The sequence below is a fragment of the Euleptes europaea genome, chromosome 9 (assembly GCF_029931775.1).
Source record: "Euleptes europaea isolate rEulEur1 chromosome 9, rEulEur1.hap1, whole genome shotgun sequence".
NCBI lineage: Eukaryota > Metazoa > Chordata > Lepidosauria > Squamata > Sphaerodactylidae > Euleptes > Euleptes europaea.
Window position 1 is genome coordinate 65,374,022 of NC_079320.1, and position 17,180 is coordinate 65,391,201.

General features: G+C 46.2%; 1 protein-coding gene across 1 annotated transcript in view; it reads left to right on the forward strand.

The window, feature by feature from the left end:
• The window catches only part of DLC1 (DLC1 Rho GTPase activating protein), a 295,408-nt gene that overhangs the window by 110,427 nt on the left and 167,801 nt on the right, over positions 1 to 17,180 (forward strand). The gene's annotated exons all lie outside the window — the stretch shown is intronic.

The following is a 17,180-nucleotide window of genomic DNA, read 5'->3' on the forward strand; positions in this document are numbered from 1 at the left end:
TGAAAATTGGAGGGAGGAACATTAATAATTTGAGATATGCTGATGACACTACATTATTGGCAGAAAATAATGAAGATTTGAAACGACTACTTCTGAAAGTTAAAAGAGAAAGTGCCAAAGCAAGACTACAGCTGAACATCAAGAAAACAAAAGTAATGACTACAGGAAAATTACACAACTTTAAGGTTGACAATGAGGAAATTGAAATTGTTCAAGACTTTCTATTCCTTGGCTCCACCATCAACCAAGAGGGAGACTGCAGCCACAAAATCAGAAGGAGATTGAGACTGGGAAGGGCAGCCATGAAGGAGCTAGAAAATATTTTGAAGTGTAAGGATGTGTCACTGGCCACCAAGCCTAGATTAATTCATGCCATCGTATTCCCTATTACTATGTATGGATGTGAAAGCTGGACAGTGAAGAAAGCTGATAGGAAGAAAATAGATTCCTTTGAAATGTGGTGTTGGAGGAGAGTTTTAACGGATACCGTGGACTGCCAAAAAAAACCAAATCAGTGGGTTATAGATCAAATCAAGCCTGAACTGACCCTAGAAGCTAAAATGACTAAACTGAGGCTATCGTATTTTGGTCATGTCATGAGACAACAAGAGTCACTGGAAAAGACAGTCATGCTAGGAAAGGTTGAGGGCAACAGGAAAAGAGGAAGACCCAACAAGAGATGGATTGACTCAATAAAGGAAGCCACAGCCTTCACTTTGCAAGATCTGAGCAAGGCTGTCAAAGATAGGACATTTTGGAGGACTTTCATTCATAGGGTCACCATGAGTCGGAAGCGACTTGACAGCACTTAACACACACACACAAGGCCCTTTCAATTTAATAGACCTTAGTTCTTGGTAAGTATGTATAGCCTTCACTTGTGTCTGCCTCTATGTTGGTTGCAATCCACAATGTATTTTTCTTAGTAAAGTCCCCTTGTAACTTTTGCTGTTCATGAAAGGCTGCTCCTATTGTGCGGTGATTGGACCTTTGCAAGATGTTCACCACTATAGACCATGCAGGTAGTATGGAGAGCCTCTTTGCCAGTGTGAGCATCCTCAAAGAATGTGCAGCCCTAATGTGGAGACATATCATATAATAAGGGCAACTGGTTTGCACACTGCTCCTGCTCATGCATTGCCACACTGAAACATTGACAGATGTTGTCGAAGGCTTTCACGGGCAGAGTTCATTGGTTCTTGTAGGTTATCCGGGCTGTGTGACCTTGGTCTTGGTATTTTCTTTCCTGACGTTTCGCCAGCAGCTGTGGCAGGCATCTTCAGAGGAGTAACACTGAAGGACAGTGTCTCTCAGTGTCAAGTGTGTAGGAAGGGTAATATATAGTCAGAAAGGGGTTGGGTTTGAGCTGAATCATTGTCCTGCAAAAAGTATCAAAGGTAATGTGCTAATCATTGTCTAAGTATCAAGATAATGTGCTAATGAGGGTGTGGTATGTTAATATGGAACCATTGTATCCTGATCTGTTAACATGTGAAATCCAAAGCTAATTCGCATTACATGTTAACAGATCAGTGGTTAGAGCAGTAGACTAGGGCTGTTGAGACCCAAATGCGAATTTCTCTCTCTGCTGTGAAGCTCACAGGGTGAGGGGACCGGAGGCCAATCAGTCTGAGTCTAGTCTGATATGAGAATAAAATGGAGAGGAGAAAACTCTGTACGCCACTCTGAGCTTCTTGAACTAGGGAAGGATAAAGACAAGCAGGGAAGCAGTGAGAAGAATCAGCCAGAGAAAAGGTGGCTGCACTCGACAGCCAGCAAATGCAGTGCCCACTCCCTGCCAAAACCACCATCCTATGCTTGTATGTACTGCTCCACAGAGCTGCCCCACATAGTTAAATTGTGGAACTCCCTGCCCCAAGATGTGGTGATGGCTGCCAACTCGGAAGGCTTTAAGAGGGGAGTGGACATGTTCGTGGAGGAGAGGGCTATTCATGGCTACTAGTGAAAATGGATACTAGTCATGATGCATACCTATTCTCTCCAGGATCAGAGGAGCATACCTAATATAAAAGGTGCTTTGGAACACAGGCAGGACAATGCTGCTGCAGTTGTCTTGTTTCTGGGCTTCCTAGAGGCACCTGGTTGGCCACTGTGGGAACAGACTGCTGGACTTGATGGACCTTGGTCTGATCCAGCATGGCCTTTCTTATGTTCTTATGAGGAGCCAGACCTAGATGATTATCTGCTTCTCCACACCCTCTTAATTACTGTGCCTGGAATAGAGTGTATTCAGTGAACCTGCAAATTGTTTTCATTCATCTAAGGAGAACGTACTTTATATCTGATTTCAGTCCTGCTTGCTTGTAGACTTATGCATGCTTTGTCTCTATTTCTCATGTAATTTATGTGTTTAATAGTCATTCCTGGTCTCTTCTCCCTCCCCCTCCATGTACCACCCTTTGTTTTATTTGTTTATTTGCTTCGTTTGCATTCCATCTTTCTTGCAGACTTAAGCAGGTGCTTGTCCTTGTGGTAAGCAGTCAATGTGTTCTGCAGTAAAATATTTTCCCCTTTTCTCAGGTAATTAGTTCCCCTTTCCAAATATTCTGCATTGATAGATCTTGCCTCTGTTTTCATTCACCTCATTATTCTTGTCTTTTGTATTGTTTTAAATAATTTAATTCTGCACTTGAGCGGAGGGGGTGGGGGCGTTCTTGAAATATTTGTAGACCCTGATCATTTCTCCTTTGCCTCCAAGCCCATCAGCTCTCATTTGGCTAAGCTGGGCATATTTTGCTTTGAATGCTCCCTTGTAAATCAAACCCTTCAGCTTTTAAATCATTGATGTTGCTTTTATCTGAATTCCTTCTAACTTGTCGACATCTTTGTGGTATGGAAGAGCCTGAATGAAACATGCAGTGGATTCTAAGGTGTGGTTTCACTTATGTGCAGCATGTCCGGCTACATTTTTATCCCTCGTTTGGAATGCTCAGCATCTTCACTGCGGCTTTCTGATCCTGCCACAACAGTGGGCACCACAATGATGGTGCTCTTATGGATGTATGATGGTGGGGGGAGGGGTGGCGACCTAATATTATATTATCCTTCCCCCTCTTCTGAATTCATTCTAATTGATCTGGAGCAGAAGGAACCCGATCCTCCCCAGGCAAGCTGCCTCCACAGCTGGGCAGTCACCATAAGATGAAGTCTCTAGGACAGGGGTGTCAAACTCATGTGTTACGAAGGCCAGATATGACATAGATGCCACTTGGTCGGGCCAGGCCATGTGTACCATACAATATAGTGCCAGGTACTGGAGATACAGCCCTGACCTGGATGGCCCAGGCTAGCCTGTTCCCGTCAGATCTCAGAAGCTAAGCAGGGTCAGCCCTGGTTAGTATTTGAATGGGAGACCACCAAGGAATACCAGGGTTGCTGTGCAGAGGAAGGCACTGGCAAACCACCTCTGTTAGTCTCTTGCCATGAAAACCCCCAAAAGGGGTCGCCATAAGTCAACTGCGACTTGACGGCACTTTACACACACACACACACACACACTGGATATGCAAACTTTAAAGAAGACACAGGCAAAGCCAATTCATGATATTATTTCTGACTTTATTTTTTTACTTAAAATACAAACATGCTTAAAACAATAACATGCTTACATTATTTTCTTTTATTTAACCGTCTTTGATAATTGACATCTCAGGAGTGGAAGGGGGCTGCCCGAGCTGGCAAGCCCACAGTGGGCTTGCCAGCCTAGACTGGGACTGGGGCTGGCTGCCTCAGCTGGCTTGCGGGCCAGATAAGAGCTCCCAAGGGGCTGGATCCAGCCCCCGGGCCTTATGATTGACACCCCTGCTCTAGGATATCCCCTCATAGGGGCTGTGGCTCAGTGGTAGAGCATCTGCTTGGCTTGCAGAAGGTCCCAGTTTCAACCTTGGCATCTCCAGTTACATATGAAGCTGCCTTATACTGAATCAGACCCTTAGTCCATCCAAGTCAGCAGATGGGCAGCAGCTCTCCAGGATCTCAGGCAGGGGTCGTTCACATCACCTGATTGCCTAGTCCCTTTAACTAGAGACACCAAGGATTGAACCTGGGACCGAATCTGCATGCCAAGCAGATGCTCTACCACTGAGCTACGGCCCCTCCCCAGTTAAAGGGACTAGGCAATTAGGTGATGTGAAAGACCTCTACCTGAGACCCTGGAGATCCGCTGCTGGTCTGAGTAGACAATACTGACTTTGATGGACCAAGGGTCTGATTCAGTAGCAAGCAGCTTCATTTAGCTGAGGGATGTTGGCCAACTGGGAGAGAAGTCTGACAGCCATGCTGCTATTGTTGTTTCCTCCCAGTGCCCTTTGGTCACCATTATGTGCTGCTTCCTTTGCAGTAGCCCCACTCCCAAAATGAAATATGATGGCTACAATGGGATACCTGATGGGTGAGAGGCATCTTGTGCTTCGCCAGTTACCCATCAAACATAATGAACAGCATGATAAGAAGAAGAGTTGGTTTTTATAGTCCGCTTTTCTCTACCTTTAAGGAGTCTCAATGGGGCTTACAATTGCCTTCCCTTCCCCAAAACAGACACCTAGTGAGATAGGTGCGGCTGAGAGAGTTCGGAGAGAACTGTGACTAGCCCAAGGTCACCCAGCAGGCTGCATGTGGAGGAGTGGGGAAATAAACTTGGCTCACCAGATTCGATTCCACCACTCTTCATTCACACAGGGTCTGTCACACCAAATGCAGCCCCTCACATGGTGGGTTATAGGGCCAAAGAGGCTATTTCACATCCACTAGGCACCCTGCTTGAAATTAGAAGAGGCTTGGGAGACCTCTGTGATGCTGCAGAAGGTTCTAGAATGTTCACAAAAGTAGGGTGAAGGCTGATGTGTAGGGTTGCCAGCCTCCAGATACTAGCTGGAGATCTCCTGCTATTACAACTGATCTCCAGCCGATAGAGATCAGATCACCTGGAGAAAATGGCCGCTTTGGCAATTGGACTCTATAGCATTGAAGTCCCTCCCCTCCCCAAATCCTGCCCTCCTCAGGCTTGATGCGGGTGCCAGCGGATTATGCAGTCAATCCATTAAACACCACCAGAACTCCTTGCTACTGGAAAAAGTGCTTGTTTATTTTACAGTGTACAGATATATTGCAAACTCCTTACACTCCTCTCCGCTCATAGCATCCCCATACATGAGCTTCAGTTTCTCTCCATTATATATACATAGCAGTCTCAGGAACCAATCAGAGCAGATGCCTTGTCATCCTGACTTGCTAACACATTGCATCAGCCTACGGGCCATAACCTGCTCTAGCCAGCTTCCTCTGGCTCTCCAGGGAGTTTCCAGGCTTGTTGCATCATTCTGATCTAGGTGCAACCTGTCCAACTGATCTGACAGCCTTGCAATATCAACAAGGCTCTGCCCCAAAAACCTCCCGCCAGTGGTGAAGTGGGACTTGGCAACCCTACTGATGTGACCTGAGGGCCATCCTTAGTCTAGATCATAGATTCCAAGGACAAGACTCTTGTAAATTCAGTTATTCGTGTCAAGGTTGGAAGTTCAAGTGGTGCAGCTTCCCCTCCCCCTGCATGAAAAACTCTTGGCTGCTATAACTGTCTGGCTGCCAGCAGTAGTAGGTATTGCTCACCTTCCTTGATCCTTTCATCCTTGAAAGACTTCTCAAAGCTGTGTCCTCCTGTTCCCTCCTGAATCTAGCAAGAGCAGAATTTCCATTGTGCGAGTGAAAACAACCATTGTCTTCAACAGTGAAAGTGTCTTAATAGAGAAAAAGATGTGGAAGAAAGTAAAATTACCAGCATGTACACTGGAAGGTCTAGTTTGACAATCTTTTTAGACAGTGAGTTGGGATTTGTTATGAACCTTTCAACATCTTTAATAATTAAACATGGGGCATTACCAAGAAAAAAACCCCCATCTCCTTGCTATTAGCTGTTACTGTGGACTGCATTTCAAGACTGCTTTAGATGTTAAATTCCTGGCAGAGAAAACTCTTCTGTGTAGGGAAAACCATGAGAACGGTGCCTAGATCTCTAGTGGATGCTGTTAACCATATATATATAGCTTTTGCCCTTTTCCCCATAGAAGTACTTGGGCAGAACAATCCTGAAGGGTGGATAGTTGGGGGGGCACCCAGGGACACCGATGCAGCACCGCTTCCTGAGTGGCTTGCAGGGCCAAAAATGCCAGCTGCAAATGTAATTTTAACAAAATGCAGTGAAACTACTCCATTGATTTTTCACGGGGCTACACCACCACCTTTGCAATTTCGCGTTGGCAAAAGGGGGTGTTCTCGGGCCAATAGGGCTTCGGGCCCCAGGGAACACCCCAGGAACACCTCTTTTGGCACTGACGTGAGCCCTTGCACCATAGGAACACTGCCAGAGAGGCTGCGCTAGTGCCCGTGGTTCGTGCTGCTCCCTGGCACCAGCGTAAGTGTCCCTGCAGCAGCATAAGAGCCCATCTAACTGGCACAACTGGCACTTACGCTGCCACAGGGATCATACCGGCTCCTAAGCTGATTTCCCCCCCCCCCCGATTGCTCTGTTAGTGTTGTTGGAAATTCATAACACTTGAAGCGGCCTTCATTTATCTTCATGGGGAAACAGTCTCTGGCTATGATCCTTGGATGTTCTGAATGTCTGTTGTGCAGAATTGCTTTGTTGTGGGAAGCGGTACATTTTCTAGTTTGATACGATAACTGCTATATTCATTTTAGTATAATTGCATCTGTGTTTTAAATGATGCATTGTGGTATTTTGACAGTAGAAGCCTATATGAGAGTGGGAGAAAAAACTCATTGTTTATCTTTATGAAAATTCATGTTCAGAATTTGTAATCCACAAGGAGTTGGTATACATTTTAGTTGAAGAACTGGAGCCTCCTGTCCTGCATCCCTCTCTATTTCCCAAAATAAAAAAATTCAAAACTATGAACACTTCAATACACCACCACCATCTGGCTAATAAAGTTGCCCCCACACACAAAGATATAGGGTTGCCAGGTCCCTCTTCGCTACTGGCAGGAGGTTTTTGGGGCAGAGCCTGAGGGGGCGGGGTTTGGAGAGGGGAGGGGCTTCAATGTAATAGAGTCCAATTGCCAAAGCAGCCATTTTCTCCAGGTGAACTGATCTCTATCGGGTGGATATCAGTTGTAATAGCAGGAGATCTCCAGCTACTACCTGGAGGTTAGTAAAGGTAAAGGTCCCCTCATGCAATCACCGGGTCATTCCTGACCCATGGGGTGACGTCACATCCCGACGTTTCCTAGGCAGACTTTGTTTACAGGGTGGTTTGCCAGTGCCTTCCCCAGGCATCTTCCCTTTAACCCCAGCAAGCTTGGGTTAGTATACCTATACTAATTTGCTATCTAATTACTCTAGGTATAGAGGTGTTTGGGTTTGTGCTAGTACCTAGAGGTTGGCAACCCTACACAGATAACATATCTGAACAGCCTCCTGGATGCGGCAGCTCCCAAAAATCCTGTTGCCAATGTGGCAGTTCCTGGGGGCCCTGCCACCAGCACAGCGGTTCCTGCCACTGATATGGTGGTTTCTGGGAGCCCTGCCAGCTGCTAGGGGCTCTATCACTGATGTGGTTGTTCCCGGGGTCCCTGCCAGTTAATGGGGACCCTGTTGCCAACAGAACAACTCCTAAAGGCCCTGCCAGAGGCCTTGCCACCAATACAACAGGTCCTGGAAGCCCTGCTGCTAACACAGCAACTCCCAGGGGTCCTGCCAGCTCCCGGGGGCCCTACCACTGATGCCGTGGCTTCTCGGGGCCCTGCCGGTAGACCTGCCATTAATGCAGCAGCTCTCAGGGCAAGAGCAGCCCCAGTGGCCCAAGAGGAGGTCAAGGCAATGAGGGGAGAGGGGAGAAAGAGAGATGGGGGAAATATTGATAAAGAAGGGGAGGGGACAAAACAGAAGGGGAAATATTGACAGAGAAGTGTAGGAGGGAGAATGACAGAGAAAGGGGGAGAAAGAGAGGGGAGAAGATTGTCAGGGAATGGGAAGAGGGACCTGGCAACCCTACCTGCTGGTGAAAGATGGTAACAGAAGGGGACAGAGGAATCTGCCTGGGAAGACAGTTCCAGAGTCCCATGGTAGATTAATGCTTGCAGCATTCAACACTGGTAGAAGCTATTCTGGCCAAACATTTTATCACTGTCTGAAATGTGGTAAGTGTATTGTTCAGCTCAAACTCACAGAGCAAGCAAGAAGCCAACTGTTAGCAAGTCTTTGTTTAATACTACTTGCAGCAGTGGTTTTTATTCCTCTGTTTATCAATATTGATTCTAAACTGCCTTGAGCCTAATCTGGGGGGAAAGACAGGAAGCAATTAAAAAAAAACAGATCCTGGCCTCCCAGGGGGATGTCCTTAAAGACAACTGGAAACTACAATTAGTTCAGAATGCCGCTGTCAGTTTAATAGCTGCAGCAAGGTGCTTTGAAATGCCTGTTTGCTTCCAGGCTCAACCTAAGTGCTTGTGCTTACCTTTAAAGCCCTTCACGACCTGGAATCCACTTATCTGAAGGGCCCCTTTCCCCTGGTATGTACCTATGTGTGAACTGCACTCCTTTGGTCAGCTTCTACTTACGGTGTCCCTCACAGTGTTCTGCTGCTGGACTGATTCTCTAGAGAGGAGGAGGCAGAGAGGACTTGTTCACTGCTTATTTTTAGGAAGGTGTGTCAGACACTTTTTGGAGGTCTTTTTCTCGAGGCTCCCTTTGTGGTTGATGTGGAGAAGCATACTGGAAGGCTGAAGGAAATGGTTCTGTTGTTGGTTTGTTGTATTTCATGTTCACAGGGAATGTTTTATGGGTTTTATTATATATTTCTGCCATATTGGCATTCTCTTTGGCACATGTGATCGAAGGGAAAGGCAGAATTCCATTAATCCATTGCTGTCATAAGACTGCCACTGAAGAAGAAGAGTTTTTAATATGCTGACTTTCTCTACCACTTAAGGGAGAATCAAACCGGCTTACAATCACTTTCCCTCCCCCTCCCCTCAGACACCCTGTGAGGTAGGTGGGGCTGAGAGAGCTGTGTCTAGCCCAAGGACACCCAGCTGGCCTTATGTGTAGGAGTGGGGAAACCAACCTGGTTCACCAGATAAGAGTCCGCCGCTCATGTGGAGGAGTGGGGAATCAAACCTGGTTCTCCAGATTAGAGTCCACCACTCCAAACCACCGCTCTTAACCACTACACCACACTGGCTGTCTGGATTTGCTGGATTTGATTAAAAGTAAACCTAGATAAGCATGTGACCACCTAGAAATCTCTTATGTAGAACATGCTGGAGATGGCCATGCCCTGTTTCTTATCCCCTGCACCTAGGGTTGCCAACCTCCAGGTAGTAGCAGGAGATCTCCTGCTATTACAACTGATCTCCAGCCGATATAGATCCGTTCACCTGGAGAAAATGGCCACTTTGGCAATTGGACTCTATGGCATTAAAGTTCCTCCCCAAACCCCACCTTCCTCAGGCTCTGCCCCAAAAACCTCCTGCCGGTGGTGAAGAGGGACCTGGCAATCCTACCTGCACCTGGCAACCAGAGGTGTCTGGCTTCTGAATGGAAGTTCATAATAACCCAACAACAGACCTCTGTTTTGCTGGACACAGTGGAAGGAAGGTGTAAAAATGACATTTCCATTTCCCCTTGAATCCAGCAAAGATGCAGGAAGGGGTCCCCATGGTGGTGATGTGATGAATGGGAAAATGAGTGAATCCACTCTAAATGACTTTGGGATTGAGATTCTATGCCTGGAGGACGGCCCTTTCTGGGAAGGGCTTCTAAGGTCCATTGAAACATTACACCCTGCCTGCAACTCGCCAGCCCAGGTCTATTTTAGCACTGCTTTTGCAGGTTCCTGCTAGACTCCGATTCCACTCTAGCCAGCTACGCCACACATGGCCTAAATGATTAGAGCTTTAATAACTTCCTTCCTCTTTCAAGGACCCTGTTTTAAGCCACTGCACCAGTTTCCAATAAATGTCCCATTTCCTCTCATTAATACGTACAGCTTCAAAAGCAACTGCCAGCAATTTGGGCAAGGCTAAACATTCTAATTTCTTTGAGGATGGCTTAAGACTAATTAGACAAGCAGCAGGTGAGGCTGCCCAGGAGAAGAGCAGAAAGAAATGTGCACAGGCAGCCTGGTAAAGTTGGCGTTTATTAGGAACATTTTATTTGGTGGTCTAGCTGCAGTTTGTCTTCTTTTTCTGCTTCAACGTGAGGAGATACTGTTTTGTTTTTGGGGTTTTTTTTTGCAGCAGTTCAGCCATACAGTGAAATTAGGCAGCAATCCAGCGGAGCACTTAGACGCAGGCTTCTTTCAATGGGAATTCTTAAAACGAAAATAATTGCTGCTAATCTCATGCGTTGGCAATGGTTCGAACTGGCACCATAATGCACGCCAGATAGCAAAGGTATAAGGCGTTTGAGGGCCCTTTGCTGCGTGCCTCTGTGTATATACTGTCTTCTTCCAAATGGTATGAACTGAGCCTGTTCTTCGGCATTTACGTAAATCTACCAATTGGGGGTTGGCAGACAACAAGAGGCAATTATTCAGTCTGTCCAGGTGGAGTGTGTGGAATGAACTGGGTTCGAACATTTGGGCAAAGTGGGTACGGCTTGTCTGGAGACAGAAGAGACTTTGGAAGCGGGGCGGGGGGTGGGGACAAAAACAAATCACAGCTTACAGCAGGCTTATGGCCCACCACAAAATGCTGCTAATGGGATAATCAGTGCTGTTGGGTGGGGGTTTATGGGTGGGAGTTAACCATAATGCTTTGTATTCAGTAGTAAAGAGCCAGATAATCTCTGGGGTTTGCACATGAATGAGTAGTTAGGAGAAATAAAACCTTAAGTGTACATCATGTGCAGAGGACTCACATGATGCTCTAGGGTTCATTCCCATGCTTGGGGATGTATGCACATTTCAGATGGAGGGGGTATTGCTGCAACAGTAGCAGGAGAATGGGCATGTCTAGGGTTGCCAACTGCCAGGTAGTAGCAGGAGATCTCCTGCTAATTCAACTGATCTCCAGCCGATAGAGATCAGATCACCTGGAGAAAAATGGCCGCTTTGGCAATTGAACTCTATGGCATTGAAGTCCCTCCCGTCCCCAAACCCTGCCCTCTTCAGGCTCCACTCCCAAAATCACTTGGCAACCCTAGGCGTGTCATGAATACTTTTCTTTACTTCAAGGCCTTATGAAGTGCTAAGCAGCCTGGTTTGGGCCCTCAATGAGCTCTTAGATTAAGCCTCATTGCAAAATCTGTACCACTTGACAGATGGTCTTGCTACTGATCTTGATTTCTTCAAGAGCCTCCTTCTCTATCTTCCATTCAGTCTGATGGGGACTGAAAGTAATTCTGGTTGCTGTTTCGTACGTTTGGTCTCAAAACGTTAACTGAGACTGGATGCTGAAAAGAACGTTTTTACCGCTGCTTCAAGGTCTTTTTGCTGCAAACAAAACAGAGCAACATTGGTTCCATAGCAAAAACGCAAATCACATTATTGCATTAAAAAAGCCTCGACATTAAATACATTATGATTAATTGTCTGGAGCTAGTCATTTTGCAGGTCTATTTCTATGGAGGCCACACTGCTTTCTGTTCATGGTACACTAACCTGGCAAATGATCCTTCATTGCAGTTGGAGGTAGAATTAGATGCTATTTTTGGGTATAGACTCAGCTTCTGCGCTATGATTTGCCAAACTGCACGGTGTGCTTAGTAATGATGCAAGGGCTGTTACTGCACTTGTATTCCCAGCGATGTATTAAGAGTTTGAAAACGTTATAAAAAATACTGTTCGCACTTTGTTTGGCCCCTTTAGCTGTGAAGACGTCTTCCAACCATTTATAAGCCGTGATATCCAAAAACCCTTTTAAAGCGATGTTTTTTACAACATTTTCAAACTCTTAATACATCGCTGGGAATACAAAGTGCGGTAACCCCCCCTCGTGTGGCTGTTCAAAAGCACTGGTGTTATCAAGCTACACAGATCTCGAAGGCTCACAGCTAAATATGTGAATGGAAATTGTGTTTCCCAAGGTGATGTGAGATGCTTGGTCCTTGCTCTGTAATGGCTCATTCACACACATAATTTCACATGATTTCGTTGTTACCAAGTGATGAGCATGCATGTATGAACTAGACCTAAATGCTTTAAATGCTTGGGTCCCAGTACATGTGCATGTACCACCTGAAAAGGTTTGTAACAGTTTTATAAATTATCTAAGAATTTGCACCTCAGATTGGTTGTTTTTCTTTTTCTTTCCTATCCACTTTTCCTTTTGTGTTGTGTATTATATTGTGGGCAATTCTTCTGAATTGCTTCAGGTGCAGTGTCAGAAAGGCAATCTAAAGATATCAAATTAATCGAAAAATTAATAAACAAGCAGTTTATTACCTACCCCTGCCACAATTGTCACAGGAGCAGGGATCTGATGAAGAGAGTAAATATTTGGATCCCCCCCTCCACTGAACTCAATATCCATTTAACTTAGAATTGAGATTTGTGGTAGGGTTGTGAGTCCCCTGCAAACGATCCCCAAATTTGGGGCCTCTCCCAGCTGGCCAGCGGGGGTCTTACCGGGCTTAAAATGAGCTCCCGGCCTTGGTGGTGCAATGATGTTATTTCGGGAAGTGACATCATCACGCTGGCAATGTCGAGGGAGACGTTCTGGTATTTGGGCAAAACTCTATGGTAAAAACTGCTTCTACCATAGAGTTTTTGCCCAAATACCAGAGCGTCCCCACAGTCTTCAGTGAGGTGATGATGTCACCTCTGGAAGTGAAGTCATCATGCTGGCACCGGCCGCACTGTACAGATGGCAAGTCCTCCCCAGCGACCCTAGTTTGTGGTCAAATTTAAAGTAAAAACAATCTCTACAGATCAATGGAGGACACTTGAAAATAATACATTCTTTACGGCTTCAGCAGCGACGTTATGTTTGACAGAAGTGCAACTTCTGCTGTCTGCTCCAAAGGAGAAGCTGCTTCTGCTGCCTTTGTTACTTCCACGGATCGGTGAAAGGCACAGGAGATTGATAACGGTGGCTTACCTGCTGGCTGACAAATGGGCCAGTTGTGTTTCCCCTCTTTACATTTATTTAAACTCAGGCTCCGGCAGAATCTATTCAAAAATCTCTCTTTGGGCAAAGTTATTCAGTGGCTGTACTCAGAATTCGCATCACCTTCATTGCCACTTTGATCAGGGAAATGAGACAGTCATGGTTTAATATGCTTCAGCCTCAATGATACATCTGGAAGTGACTGAAAGGCGGGCAAGGTCCCCCGGGCTGCACTTACAATGATAGCAATCAAAGTAAGTGGTTATTTGAGCAGTTTGACTTCTTTCCACGGGAGGACAGGCAAGGAGAACCACTTTCATTAGGCTGCCAAGAAAGAAGGCCCAACTCCTTCTTTTGCCTCCCTGGAATCAACTGCGATACATCTGGGGTGTTGGCATTGCTTATTGAAGGCTGGGTGACCCAGGGGCAACAGCACTGACTTCCTTACATTTGTTTTACAAACTGCAGGGCAAAAACGGATGGTCGCTTTAGCCTCCTTTATTCCCTGTTTCAGCCAGGATTCAGCCTTATCCAACGCACGTGTTTCGCCGAACGTGCATTCAATCCTGGCTGAATCCTGGCTGAAACAGGGAATGAAGAAGGCTAAAGCAACCATGCGTTTTCGCCCTCCGTCAGCTTTGAAAACGTCTCTTTCCAGACTAATGGGAAGGAAAATATTTTATAGGACTGAACTGTTTCATTATTCAGAAAATGCAAAGCATCAAACCCTCTTTTTTCCTCACAAAAAAAGAGGAAAACTCCAAAGCTCGGTGTGTGTGTGTGTGTGTGTGTGTGTCAATCCTTCTTTCAAAGGTGAGGATCGTGGCAATCAAAGACAGGGCTTTTCAGTAATGGTCCCCTTGCCTTTGGAATGCCCTCCCCTGTACTAGCTGGAGATCTGCTATTACAACTGATCTCCAGCCGATAGAGATCAGTTCACCTGGAGAAAATGGCCGCTTTGGCAATTGAACTCTAAGGTATTGAAGTTCCTCCCCTCCCCAAACCCCACCCTCCTCAGGCTCCACCCAAAAAAACTCCCACCGGTGTAGGGTTGCCATCCTCCAGGTATTAGCTGGAGATCTCCTGCTATTACAACTGATCTCCAGCCGATAGAGATTAGTTCACCTGGAGAAAATGGCCGCTCTGGCAATTGGCCTCTATGGCATTGAAGTCTCTCCCCTCCCCAAACCCCACCCTCCTCAGGCTCCGCCCCCAAAACATGCCGCCATTGGCGAAGAGGGACCTGGCAACCCTACTCCAGTGGCGAAGAGGAACCCCGCAACCCTACTCCCCTGTGAGGCTCATCTGGTGCCTACCTGTCTTTTAGGTGACAAGTTAAACATTCTTCTTTAGCTGGGCTTTCTGCTAAGGGGTCTATTTCTTTAATGTTTCATGTTCTGCTTGTGTCCTGAGTACAGTTGCCAACGTCCCAGTGGGACCTAGAGATTTCATGGGATTATGACAGCTCTCCAGACTACAGAGATCAATTCCCCTGGAGAAAATGGCTGCTTTTAGAGGGTGGGCTCTATGGCCTTATACCCCGTTGAGGTTCCTTCCCTCCCCCAATCACCACCCTTCCTAGGCTCCATCCTCAAAATCTCCAGACATTTCCCAACCTAGAGATGCCAACACTAGGCCTGAGACTCATTTTATCTATATCATTTCAGGCTGCTCAATGTATATTTTATGATCTGGCTTGTCAGCTCATTGTTAGTGGCTTGTTTTAATGGTATTGTCTCATTCTACTGGCATCAGCTTGTTTTTAGTGGCATCACACAACCGTTTCAGCTCACAATTATTGTTTTCAGTCCAGGCTGACTTTCAGCCATGTCATTCCATGGTGCAATGAACGCTGGAAGCTGCCTTATGCCACATCAGGCCTTTTTTCCATGTACCTCAGGATTGCGATTTAGTAGATCACTACGGTCTCATGCTGAGAGATCTTTCCAAGCCCTGCTTAATTTTTAACTGAATATACTACAGTGAGTTCAGTATATGAGTGTGGTGATTGTGTTAATGCAACTCAGTTCCGATTGTTTCCATACAGGAATTTTTCCTCATGTGGACAGCAGGAAGCACTCCTGTATTTGGGAGCATCCACACAAGATTGAGCCCAATCCAGATATTTTTCCCCTCATGAAAAGAAAAAAACTAATTTTCTCCAGATCATTAGGGAAACTGTAAAAAAGGTAAAGGTCCTCTGTGCAAGCACATCCCGACATTTCCTAGGCAGACTTTGTTTACGGGTGGTTTGCCAGTGCCTTCCCCAGTCATCTTCCCTTTACCCCCAGCAAGCTGGGTACTCATTTCACCTACCACGGAAGGATGGAAGGCTGAGTCAACCTTGAGCCGGCTACCTGAAACCAACCTCCGTTGGGATCGAACTCAGGTCGTGAGCAGAGCTTGGACTGCAGTACCGCAGCTTACCACTCTGCGCCACGGGGCTTTCTAGGGAAACTGTGGGGAGGTAATAACAACAACAACAGTAACAACATTAATAACAATAATAATATTAGTTGGGCTCAGAGTAGCGTACAACATTATTATACAATTAAAACCAATACAGCATATAAATTAAGCTAAAATATTAGTTTGAATTGTCAGCACCCTTCATTTATATCATCCAAACAACAGAGGAAGAAAAGGGGGAAGGAAAAGAAGGGAGGCCAGCAGGATAGCAACTGTTGCTGTCCTCACCTCCGTTTTGCAGGCTCTGCAGAATGGATTTAAGTCCTGCAGGTCCCGGATCTCACTAGGGAGAGCATTCCACCAGGTTGGGGCCAGAGCTGAAAAGACCCTGCCCCAGGTTGAGGACAGCCAGACATGTTTTGGGTCAGGGATCACCAGTAGATTTTTTTTGTGTGTGTGTGCAGAGTGAAGAGCTGTTTGGGGGAACCTAACAGGAGAGGTAATAGATGGAACATCCATGCGGATGATCTACCTGGAGCCAATATGAGGAAGGGGGAGGAGCTAAATTCTAGTTTCAAAATGGAACAGTTGAGCTCTACATTTGCTCCCTTTCCTCTTTTGAGTCTTGTCGAGGTATTTCCCCCACACACACACACACACTTTTGCAGCTGAGCTGCAGTGTATCTGTATGCCGTAGTTCAGCTGGAAAGGGGGGCCTGGCACACTTGATGTCATGGTGGCACTTCTGCTGTGATGTGATGGAGGGAAAGGGGCGGTGGACAGTGAAGTAGCAAACAGTGCAGGAATTGGGCCTGTGGATATTTTCCCACTGGCTCCTACACCACCCGGTCCTGCTTCTTTTCCCACCTTGTGACTACCCTAGATTATTTTTTGTCACTGCAGACACTTAATGCTACATTTGTTGTTTAGCCAGTGGTAGTTTAGTACACAAACACCTTGCCACTGGCTGGAAAACTAGACCTCATTAATAGGGTTCCCAACCTCCAGGTATTAGCTGGAGATCTCCTGCTATTACAACTGACCTCCAGCCGATAGAGATCAGTTCACCTGGAGAAAATAGCCATTTGGCAATTGGACTCTATGGCATTGAAGTCCCTCCCCTCCCCAAACCCCGCCCTCCTCAGGCTCCGCCCCCAAACCTCCCGCCGGTGGCACAGAGGGACCTGCCAACCCTCCTCATTAAGGGTTGGCTGAAGTGAAAAGCAAGATTCCCATACACTGAGAAGGTTTTGTGAGCCTTCCGTCAATCTGATTTCAAGGGAGGCTGGAACGCCAAGAACTGTCTCATCTTAGAAATTAAACATGGCAAATAAATCTGTTCCTTTGTGAAAGGTCTTGGGACTTACGTTTAAGGCATCTGAAGAGGGAATCTGAAGCGGTGGGGTGGAAGACCCCAGGAAACAAAATAACTATGGCATATCAGGAAAAGGGTTTCTTATTTCTCTCTTTTTGTTTAGTATTTGGCTTCTCTTGAAATTGAAAATCACCTGAAATGTCACTTGAGCAAGGGGCCTGTTGCCTTTAAAAATGAGCTTGCAGGAGTGCCTGAGCCCAGTACGTTTCATTTTATTGAACCAGGAAGCTCGGCTCCTATAGCTATTCCCCCTACGAAAGCTCCAGATCGGAACGAGAGTATCACCGTTCGCTCATTGGTAAGCCCGTCCA